Here is an 8519-nt window from a genome sequence, read left to right as displayed (position 1 = left end):
AATTGAGCAATACCGGCTGGGCTGTTGGGGAGCATGCGAGACTTGGTTGGAAAGTTTGTAAGGAGGATGTTCTGAGACAAGGGAAGTGTGCGGAAGGCCACCTGCCCTGTTTATTGGAATTCCTACTTTGGGGAGTGCCGAAGGCGGTGCCCCTAATTATTCCTTGACCTTTCCAAACAAGTCTGTGCAGGTGCAGACCCCTTGGGTGTTTACTGGAATCCTTACACTTAATCTTTGGGTGTCCTTGCTTAAAGGACATTACAAAAAAATGTGTCCTCCCAATATTATTTGCCTTACTGATTGTATCTAAAATATAAACTTTATCTCAAACTGCTGCTACAATAAAAGCCTAATGAGGCAGGCAATCGAGGCTGCCTGGTTCCTTTAGCCAGGCTGTCCCTTAGCCCTCTCTTTTACAGCAAATGCTGTGTCAGAGTAATCCATTCATCCATCGCTCAGGATCTGCTGGTCAGTCTTGGCACTGGGCTATGTGTTTTTTAAAAAATTATTATTATTGCTTTTATTGATTTCATTGAGGAAGGTAGAGGGAGAGAGAGATAGAAACATCAATGATGAGAGAGAATCATTGATTGCTTGCCTTCTGCATGCCCCACACCGGGGATGAAGCCTGAAAACCGGGCATATGCCCAGACCAGAATCAAACCATGACTTTCTGGTTCATAGATTGACAGTCAATCACTGAGCCAAACCGGTCAGGCTGGGCTATGTTTTTATTGATTTTAAAGAGAGAGGAAGGGAGGGGGAGAGAGAGAGAGAGAGAGAGAGAGAGAAACATCAATTAGTTGCATCCTGATCAGGGACCAAACCCACAACCTGGGTATTTGCTCTGACAGGGAATTGAACCTGCAACCTTTTGGTGTACAGGAAAATACTCCAACCTAGCTACCCAGCCAGAGCTACTTTTGTCATACTTTTTCTACTTGTAATACCTGCTTGATAATTGTCTTTCTTTTACACTTTTCAAACAAGTATTTATTATGAGTTAAGCCATATTTCAGGATCTCAGGATGGGATATACCCAGATCCCCCTTCACCTCCCTGGGAAAAGTGTGGAGGACAGAGGAGAGGCGGGGTGGAGCCAGTTCAGATCTTTTCAGGAAATGTGCCTTCTGCCCTGTGATCATCCCAGGAAGACACCCAGGACATGGCAGAGGGACTAGTACACCTACTGGTACCATTCACACATGGAGACATGACCCATTTCAGTGGTCATTGTCTCCTCACAGCAGTGGAAGTCCAGCTAATTCTGCCAAGAGTTCCTGGTCTGGTCTGGTTAGGAAAGGGGTTGTCAAGAAGGGCAGTCTGCTAGTTCTTGATTGGGGTCTTGTTGTCTTCTGTCATGTTGCTGACTCCTAAAGATATCTCTGAAGTAGCTCACTGCTCAATGTGTTGATGATTGTCTTTGATTAGACAATCTATACTGTTGGGACCATGCCTGGCTATGCTGACTGCTATTCCTCATATAGTACCTAGCAAAGAGTGTGCCACCAGTAAATAGTTGCTGACTTAAATAAAAAATTTCCAGAATGGCCCTAACCAGTTTGGCTCAGTGGATAGAGTGTCGGCCTGCAGACTGAAGGGTCCCAGGTTCGATTCCAGTCAAGGGCATGTACCTTGGTTGCGGGCACATCCCCAGTGAGAGGTGTGCAGGAGGCAGCTGATTGATGTTTCTCTCTCATCGATGTTTCTAACTCTCCCTCTCCTTTCCTCTCTGTAAAAAAAATCAATAAAATATATTTTTAAAAAAGTTTCCAGAATGATTAAAGTCAAACATTGACTTCCCCCCTGCTTTCCTTGACCTTTGCCGAGGTCAAGAACTTGCTATACTTTCATTAGATGAAAAAATTTCTCAGTCACAGCTTCTGAGACAAAATTTTATCTTGTCAGACTTGAACACCAGAGACTCTGATTTTTCTCCCAGTCATAAATATGTGAGGACATTCCTTTGAATGTGAGTGAGTGAATAACAGCAGAAAATTCGCAGATAGTTCTGGGTCACAAGATTGAGTACCTAGAAGTTGTTATGCGGGCTGTGTTGGAATGTCCTGCTTATTTAAAAGAATTATGTGCTTATTCAGTCATCTGTCCAGCCCTGTAGACAAATACCTGTTCCCCAAGCCACAAAATTAACAGCAGATTTACTTAGGGAGGAGGACACAAGCTGGAATACAAGCAGCAATTTGTGGGAGAAGAAGGTGGGTGCGAGACCTGCTTTATTGTGAAAACATTTTGTTTTTATATTGAGGTGTTATTAATAGTAGTGTTTGGTTACAAAAAAATCGAACACCTAGAGCCACTGGAATGCTGGTCTAAGTCTGAGGGAAAATCACAAAAATAGCTGTCTTATTTTTTCAACAAATTATTTTTGTTATGAAAACAGCATACTCTAAATGCTATAATTTATGTTCTGTCACATGACTTCAATTATATATCAAATTAAAAATGATGGTGTTACTATTTATTATGCTATTTGTTGAATACTGGGCTGTAGAGATAATTAGGTTATGTGAATAGCTTCTTAAATCCACAACTTGAAGAAAACAGGTTTCTAGGGGAGGCTACACTTTATTTGAACTGATGGATGTAAATTTCATCTACTCATTCTACCTCAGATTGGTTTTCGGTTGTGTGCAGAGTTTTGAGGAAGTGAGACTATTTTTAACATTTAGGCAATTTGATTATGATAACAGCTTTCTATAATTTAGTCACAAGAAGACAGTGTTCCTTTTCATAATCTTATTTTAACCAAGCTCTCCACAAAGAGAAAAACACATTTATAATAATTTAGTAACTAAAAAAACACTGAATTACTAAGAAAAGGATTAGAGTGTAAAACTGAGAACTGACTTGACTGGAAACTACGATGAACTGTTTTCATGCTCTGCATGTTTGTTTTCCAAACATTTCAAATTAGCACATTAAATAATTGACACTCTGTTTTGAGACTTTTTAAATTGTGGAGGCAGATCAGGAATATCCTCCCCCTGAACTGCCACCCCCCTTCCTCAATCTGCCTCTGCGTATATTTTTAGTTTTCTACACCTGGGGTGAGGGAAAATACAGATTTGCAGCAGAACAATGGCTATGGTATTTATTATCTTGGGGAAAAAAAAGAAGTGACTGTGAAAAGAGAAAAGGTCAATAACTTCCCACGGGTCAGTCTTTTTTTTTAAAATTGGTTTTAGAGAGAGAAAGAGAAAGAGAGAGAAGCATCCGTCTGTTGTTCCACTTATTTATGCATTCATTGGTTGATTCATATATGTGCTCTGACTGGGGATTGGACCATCAGGAGGACACTAGCCAAATGAGCTACCCTTCCAGGGTCAAAGGTCAGTCTTTACATAACTGTTCCTTAGTGTTGGACCCTCATCTGCATACAAAAGGATAATGCCCCAAACTATGAAAGATGGAGAAACAGGGCATGTCTGTTTCATTAGTTATTTTATGCTGTAGTTATTCATAAAGTCACGGTAATAGTTTGTTCTTGACTTAATATTTAATGAAGGAGAATTTAAAATCAAGACCTTCATGCAACCCACGGTTCCCTGGGATACACTCTTAGCACATGCACAGAAGACAAGAACTTTGTGTGTGTGTGTGTGTGTGTGTGTGTGTGTGTGTGTGTGTGTGTGAAGGAGGTGGAGGGGTGGGAGATTATGGGTTGAACAGTTTCAGTATCAATTTGAAAGCATCTCTTTATGACTATAATTGCTTTATGGGGTTTAGCAACTCCTAGTTGGATCAGCATAAATTTAATTTGTATCAGAATTGTAGAATCAAAAGGGAGAACCAAATTCCTGTGGGACATAAACATTGGATGCTAGGAGGTTAACATGCTTTATGAAATTCAATGTAAAATAACCCCTCTTTTGAGAAAAATTGTGGTGTCATAGTCTGGGACGGAAGGCACTGTCACTTTTCCCCCCAAGTATTTCCTTGTCATGTTAACTGGCTGAGGACTGTCATCTTTTCCCTTGCATTAAAAAAAAAGTTTTAAAAATAGAATTTTAATTTTGAGTAACTGTAGATTCACACACAGTTGTAAGGAATAATACAGAGAGATCTTTTGTATGCTTTACCCATTTTCCCCAATGGTAACATTTTGTAAAACGCTAGTACCCATCATATCTAAGATATTGACAGAGTCAAGATACATAACTTTCTATTATCACCAGGATCCCTCCTGTTGCCTTTGATAGCTACATCCACATCCACCCTTATCACCTCTTAACCTCTGATAACTACTAATCTGCTCTCCATCTCTATAATTTTATCATTTCAAGAAGGTTGCATAATGGAATCAGTGTATAACTTTTTTGGATTGGCTCTGCCCATCTCCTACATATTATTATCTGGAGATTTATCCAAGTTGTGGCAAGTATCAAAGGTCCATACATTTTTATTACAGAACAGTATTACATGACATACAAGGTAGCTATACCACAGTTCATTTAATCATTTGCTCAGTGACAGATATCTGGGTTGTTTCCAGTTTTTGGCTATTATGAATAAAGCTGCTATAAACATTCATGTATAGGTTTTTGTGTGAACACAAGTCTTCATTTCTCTGGGGTAAATACCTAGGAATGCAATTGCTGGGTTGTGTAGTAATTGCATGTTTAGCTTTTGAAGAAACTCTCAATCTGCCCCCAGAGTGGCTGTACCATTTTACATTCCCACCAGCAATCACTGAGTGATCCAGTTTCTTGAATCCTTGCTAACATTTAATGTCACTTTTTTTTTAAATGTTGCCATTTTGAAATGGCATAGTTATACCTCATTGTGGTTTTCATGTTGCAATTTCCTGACTGTTGATCATGTTGAACTTTTTTCATATGCTTATAGTCATCAGTAAAGTGTCACTTCATATCTTTTGCCAGTTTTCTAATGGGATTGTTTATTTTTTTTACTGGTGAGTTTTGACAGTTGTTTTTATATTTTCAATACTAGTCCTTTGTTGGATATATGGTCTTCAAATCATGGTTTACAGCTTTCTTTCTTTCTTTTTCTTTTTTTTTTGTACTGTGTGTGTCCCAGCATAACACTAGCCTTATAAAATAAATTGAGAAGTGTTCCTTGCTCTTCTGCATTCTGGAAGAGATTGTGTAGTTAATGCTTCTTTCAATGTTTGGTACAATTCTTTAGTGAAACCATCTGGTCTAGAAATTTATTTTCTGAGAATTTTAAAATTATGAATTAAATTTTCTTAATAGTTATAATGAATCTTTTTGATTCATTTTGTATTGAGTTATCATAGTTTGTGTTTTTATAGGGGGAAGGGAGAGGTCTTTTAATTGGTGTATTTAGACCAATTACATCAACACAATGATCAATATATTAGGATTTAAGTCTGCCATTTAATATTTTTGTTTTCTTTTTGTATTCTCTTTATTTTCTCTATTTTTCCCCTTCTTGGAGGGTACTTGAACAATTTTTAAATTCCATTTTTATTTATCTATATTGTTTTTTAGTGTATCTCTTTGTATAGACCTTGGAGTGGTTGCTCTAGTATTATGTTACATGTGCAAAACTTAGAAAACTTCTATGGAGGTTCTCGTTTTGCTAGTTTGAATAAAACATAGAAAACTTACTATCCTTTATGTTCCTGTACTCTCCCCATTTTAGAATCATATCAGACATAATTAAATTAAGTCGCTTCAACATAATTTAAAACTCAAGAGAAGAAAAGTCTATTGTAATGACCTATGTGTTTTCTTTCCTTCTTGATATTTCAAGAATACTTACTTTTTCTTCATGTCTTCTATTACTTTGCTGACATTATTTCTTTGCTGAGATTTTCTTTTTGAAAAACGTGTTTCAGGTGTGCTTATAATTGCTCTGAAATGTTCTTATGTTGGTTTCTCTAAAATCTTTGTCAGGTAATCTTATGATCTCTGAAGTCTTTTTATTATAGTTTGAGATCTTCCCGGATCTTAGATTTAGGGTGATTTTTGATGGAAACTTGGACATTTTGAGTGTTATGTTATGAGATCCTGCACCTTCTTTAAGCCTCCTGCTATGGCCAGCTTTCTCGAATACCCCTCCAACATAGGAAGAGGGATACCACCTTGCCGCTGCCGGTGGGTGTGGGAGTTCTGGCTCCTGACCAGGCCTTCCATACCTCCCTCACTGGGACGGGTACCAGCTAAGCTGGAGGAAGATGAGCTGCCAGGTGTTGCCCATTAAAGCAACAAGCCAAAATAAATGCAGCAGTCAAGCCTTGAATCACTCACTTGGATAGGATGAACGAATGGCTAAACCAGAGAAAGCGCGGGCTCTCGCTTTTTCTGGAATGGGGTGCCAGTGAGGGTCATGTGGGTCAACACAGATGTGAGAGTCTGGGCATCGTCTCTCTGCTGAACTGAAGGCTCTTGCCATTTTATGAACCCAAGGGTCGGGCGGGCACAGGAAAGGAGGGAAGGGCTAGGAGTAGAAAAGTACTGTGTATTCAGAGTGGAGAAAAGTGTCTTCAAGTTCCCAGTAAGGAGCCTTCCAGGTGGAGGAGCCTGGGCTACGGATCAGATTAGCAGAGGAGCAAGACCAGCCCTGAGGGCCTGAGTCCTTGACTGCAACTCCCTTCAGAATCTGCAGAGCATTGGCTGTGCACCAAGTTTGTGAGCGAGGGAGGCAGCTTTCCCTGTTGAGAGCTACCTGGTGAAGCATTTATAATTGCCTGTGATTGGGCCAGAACCCTCAGTGCCTTATTGCTCTCCAGGCAGCTTCCCTGGACTCTGGGGTGTGGGGTGGCCTCATTACCTCTGGGCGGTGGGGGTGAAAGCCCTGACTCTGCACAGGGCCTCCGCTGGCTGCACCCCAGTGGGGAAGGGGACAGGGAAGGGTGCTTCACTACTGCTGGGCTGGGGTGGAAGTTCAGACACCCCATGATCTCCACTGATACGGCGCGTGGAAGTTTAGTTTTCTGTCTTGTTAAATTGCCCTTTCCTTGGATCTTTGGCTTGAAGGAGCAGGCTTTTGGGGGTCTTTTTAGTCTGTGCTCATTGGTCTTTCCCAGTTGCTGGCTTCTTCCATTCTTCCTTAGGAATACATGAGGCAAAAAGAAAGACCAGGTACCTACCTCATCTGTGTGTTGTTCCTTGGGTTCTGAGGTTCATAGCCTGTCTGCCTTCTACTCTCCATCTTCCAGAGCTTTCTTATGTTTGTTTTATATCTAATGTTCAGGTTTTTTTTCTTTTAAATTGTAATTAGTGGGAGGAACAGGGAAAAGTAATTTATTCTATCATCCCAAGAGTGAGGAAAGTCTCTTTCTTTGCATTTCTAAAATTTAAATTTAACCAAGCAAATTAATAAACTATTAAAAATTAAATGGAAAGACTAATCGCCACTAAGTGTAGTGAATCCTCTTGCCTCTAATAATCAAGATAATCATGATCATTTAGCTAAATGTAAATGAATCATATATATACACACACACACACACGAAAGCTACTGCATAATTTTATAAGAATTACTAACTTTAAAGGATAATCAACAGTCTTATTTTTTCTTTTTGAGCTTATTATGTTATCCTATTATACTAGACAAATCATTACAGGTTTTTAAATATGACAATAATGTAGAAATAATTTTATGACATTTTACTTTTATTTACATAAAGAAGGGTATTCATTTAACAATTCTTATGCAGTACATGGAAAGTGACATTTTAATTTTGATTGATATGATTGACATTCCTTCTATGAAGGTTGCTTAAGGTCACAGAACTACTCAGAGCTAGAAATACAGCACAGGAAACTTTATTTCTAGCCCAATGATCCACTTAGTTAAAACAGGGCTGGCTCATGCTATTCATAAAGCAATGTTATTCATCACAGATAAATCTACTTAAATGTTATTCATCACAGATAAAAGAAAGGGTAAAAATTAGATGTTAGAAGAAACAATCATTTCTGTAACAAATGCCAACTAATCGTTTCCAACTAATTTTATAATATCTATTCATTTCTTAGAAGATAGGTCTAAAAGTATATAACTATTCTTGGTTATGTTGCCTTTGTTGAGATATAGAAGTTGCAATTAGAGCTAATTTGATAAAGGCCCAATATACAGGTGCTAACTAAGGAGGGGTGCTTGCTAATCAGTAACCTCTATGATATAAGGTGTTGCTTTAAATTTTATAATTTGGGTGTTGAACACTGGTATTTTACCCTAGAAACTGTCTTTCCTTTTTCAGAATTTTTATAATGGTTTGTAGGAATTATAATGTCCTCTAAATTTTTCTATTCTTTCTCCAGTGACTTAAGCCAGAAAATAAATTTCTAATCAATACTCCTTCCTTCTAATTTGCTCTTATTTCAAGTCTCTAACAATAATCCTGAAAAATCACTATTTTTAGTTTTTCTCTTTGCCTTTACTATTAGGTTATAATAAAAACTCACTTTATTCTGATTTATTTTGTTTGCTTACCTTACCTGTGTTACATAAAATATTTTGTTTTAGCATTTTTAATTGCCAAACTGCATTTAGTACTTGCATATTTA

At 38.3% G+C, this 8519-nt stretch overlaps 1 pseudogene; it reads right to left on the bottom strand.

The window, feature by feature from the left end:
- Positions 1-1104: 1104 nt before the first annotated feature.
- Positions 1105-1362, bottom strand: LOC102438538 (annotated as a pseudogene).
- Positions 1363-8519: the final 7157 nt, after the last annotated feature.

Source organism: Myotis lucifugus, unplaced genomic scaffold, assembly GCF_000147115.1.
Source record: "Myotis lucifugus unplaced genomic scaffold, Myoluc2.0 scaffold_187, whole genome shotgun sequence".
NCBI lineage: Eukaryota > Metazoa > Chordata > Mammalia > Chiroptera > Vespertilionidae > Myotis > Myotis lucifugus.
The sequence above is the reverse complement of the archived record's forward strand: the minus strand, read 5'-3'. Positions and strand labels throughout refer to the sequence as shown.